This window comes from Pipistrellus kuhlii, unplaced genomic scaffold (genome assembly GCF_014108245.1).
Source record: "Pipistrellus kuhlii isolate mPipKuh1 unplaced genomic scaffold, mPipKuh1.p scaffold_m20_p_13, whole genome shotgun sequence".
NCBI lineage: Eukaryota > Metazoa > Chordata > Mammalia > Chiroptera > Vespertilionidae > Pipistrellus > Pipistrellus kuhlii.
In genome coordinates this window covers 50,485,512-50,488,945 of record NW_023425438.1, presented here as the reverse complement: position 1 = coordinate 50,488,945, position 3,434 = coordinate 50,485,512, and the positions used below count along the sequence as shown (strand labels likewise).

Genomic DNA, 3,434 nt, shown 5'->3' with positions numbered 1-3,434 from the left:
TGTCCGTTGAGATGAAATCAGAAACAAGGGTATTGTGGGAACTGTCTCCTGCTCCAGCTGACATGGAGAATGCAGGAGCCTTTCCATGGCATAGCAAAGGGTTGGGGAAGAGGCAAGAAGGAAAAAAATGTCCATTTATAGCCGACACCAAAGGACTCCAAATTCATACATGCTTGACTCAAAATAAAGAACTAGAGAGAAATTTATAAAATGTTTTCCCCCCCAAAGTTTATGATGTGTGTGTGTGTTTTTTATATCTGGTATAGAGAGCACAAAAAATACTTATCAACAGAAAATATTTTTACAGCTCCAAAATAGATTACTTACAAATATTTGCAAAGTTCATTCTTATGTGATTCATGTAGTTTTTCCTTGATATGTCAGTTTACAAAGATTGAAAACTAAAACAGAGCTTTTTCTATTAGAAAGACAATAGTACACATTAGCCCTTGCTAGAAGTATTTGGTAAGAAAGTAGAGATATTTTTTTCCCCAGCTAATTGTTATGAGCAGTCTTTATTCTCTCTACTTTTTCATTCTCTATGTGTCACTCTAGTATGCTCATCTCCCCCCGAGTTTTCTCTGTGCATTTTTCCTCCTCTGTACATATCTGTGCCGTGGCTTCTGGTATCATTTCTTGTATTCCACTCTTCACTGGGTCTCTGCTAAGACCATTTTCTTCCTTTCCTTTGCTTGTAATTACTATGATTTCTGCTTCAGCTTCTCTCATCTCTGCTCCAGCCTCTCCTGCTCCTCTCATTTATTTCAGATCTTTTCTCCTCTGGACTGTGGTATGGCTCCTAGATTTTTTGTCAAAATCAGAATAATTCCATTTGCTAGCCTCCCTAGAACTCTCTTCCTTTAAAAATCTAAACTCATTCTTGACTTTTTCCTTAGTACAGTGATTGTTAAAAAGTTCTTCATAAAGTTTCTCTTCATGAACTTGTCCTTTTCTCCTATATCACTGTTTTTCTTTCTTGCACATTTGTTTTTCTTTTCTTCTTTTGTATTTTGTTGTTGTTGTTGTCACTCTCACTGCTGCTTTCTGAAGTCTCACTGAAGAAGGAGGAGGAGGTGGAAGAGGGGAAGGAAGAGGAGGAGCAGTGGGAGAAAGATTTGTGTTTATGTTTTTTTGTGTTTATTTCTATTCTTCTGAAGCTTTTTCTCTTTTCTATCTTTTTTCTTTTTCTTCTCAAGTCGATTCTATTTCCTGAGAAGTTTCTGGTTTTGCTTGGTTGTTAGTAATTAAAAAAAAATTCAATTTCTGGATCTTTTTCACCCTCACTTGCAACATATTCCTGTGATGAACCATTTGTGGTCAAATTTCTCCTGAGTACATTTTGTTTCAGTGTAAACCCACTGATTCCCATCTCCGCTATTTGCTCTGAGGGGTGCATTGATGGTCCTGAGCCATGTGTGGGAACTGAACTTGTATTGATTCCAGAAAGACCAAACAAAGGACATTTCTGATTTGTGTTGACATGACTCTATTTGTGATATTTAGTGCACCTTACATTTCGAATCTGAATACCAAAGGGCTGAACTCGGATGTTCATGTCATCTTTGGCATATTTTTCTTGTGGCTCTCCTTTCTGCCATTCAAATTTGTATCCAGTCTCTCCTGTTTTTTCTTTCTTTTTATTTATTTATTTATTTATTTATTTATTTATTTATTTATTTATTTATTTTAGCTCCTAGTGGGGCCTCATACATGAAATTAAGGCCATTCTTTATATGTTATTTTCCATAAGCAATCTATTATCATATGATTCTTGTTCTTTAAGATATTGTTGCATTAATTCTTCTTGTTTCTTCTTATCACGATGTGTGTGTGTGTATATATATATATATATATATATATATATATAAATTTTATTTATTTATTTATTTATTTATTTATTTATTTATTATTATTATTTTTTTTGTCGTGCCATCCATACTTTCTTGATATTGGATTTGGAGACAAGATGGAAGTCCTCCTTGCACATGAAATTGGCGAAGGATTTCCCCATCTTGGAGGCTGAGCTGGAGAAAGCAGCTGGTAGGTCGGAGAGCAACATAAACAAATTCTCTATAAAATCTTAATATCCCAGAATGTTCAGATGAAATGGCAAATTCTTACTCTTGTAGGATGATGGTTCTCCATATAACTCGTGCTCCCTATAAGAGGCATCTGGGTTTTTCTAAAAGTATCAAGTTGATTGATGCACAGGTTTGGTTCAAACAGATAGCAATAGTTTTTGGTTAGTGGTTAACTTCTGTCATTCCCAGTGCCACTTCCAGTTCAGGCACCTTTAGCCTTGACTTTAAAAATACACACTTGGCAGTTATGAAGGGTAAAAGAATCTGGTATATTTTTCTTTGACCATTAAAAATTTGGTAAAAGAATAGCAGTTATTGTAGAATAGCAGTTTTCAAACCTATGCACAGTTCTTAAAAATTATCAAGAAACCCAGCCTGGCCAATGTGGTTCAGTGGTTAAACACTGACCTATAAACCAGGAGGTCATGGGTTCAATTCCCGGTCAGGGCACATGCCCAAATTATGGGCTCAATCCTCAGTGTTGGTCATGCAGGAGGTAGTTGATTAATGATTTTCATCATTGATGTTTCTATCCCTTCCCTTCCTCTTTGAAATCAATAAAAATATATATTAAAAATTATCAAGAAACCCAAAGAGTAGGAGTTTTGTTAGAAATCAGGAACAAAGACCAAATATTAGAACAAGTGATGACCCTATCACCCCTCACCCCTATCATTTGGGACTTTACAAAGGTTTTAGAAGTTTCAGTTATGAACTGAAGGAAAGGCCCGATATATATTTTTTATTTTGCCACAATCAGAATATCAATATACCACATATTAAAAAAAAAAGATTGTTAGCATGACCACTGATTTCATCAGAAAAATCTTTAAATATCGGGATGTTGTCTAACTCATAGTGGCAGATGCAGGTTTTTTAAAAATTTGAATTTTTACTTGAAAGTTTGAATTTTACCGTTGGTGACAAAGGCTACAGTTGTTTTCCTTGAAGTGATAGGCTCATTTCATTCATTTGGGAGGAAATGATTGCCAAATACCCAAGTGTGTGGAATCAGTTTGTCAGTTCTTGTGAGTAAAGTTGGTGATGTTCCATTAGACAAAGCAGCTAGCTGTTTTGCATTGCAAACCATGGCCCAAGAGCTTTGCCTCCTGACAACCACCACACCTGGGTATGCGGGAGTGCTCTGTGCGCTTCCCCTCCATTCTGAAGGGAACGTCCTCTGTGACCCTTTGGTATGTTTGTTCTTACTTTAAGTGTATGGTGGTGACTCCCAAGTCAGTTTTGTTCCACTGCTTGGATTCATGCTAAGTGTCATGGGTTTTATCCACTGTGACTTTTGCACCATCAGAGCAAATACCTGTATAGTGAAGACAACTAACATCCTAGTATTAC

At 36.1% G+C, this 3,434-nt stretch overlaps 1 pseudogene; it reads right to left on the bottom strand.

The window, feature by feature from the left end:
- Window positions 1–255: 255 nt before the first annotated feature.
- Window positions 256–2,060, bottom strand: LOC118717686 (annotated as a pseudogene).
- Window positions 2,061–3,434: the final 1,374 nt, after the last annotated feature.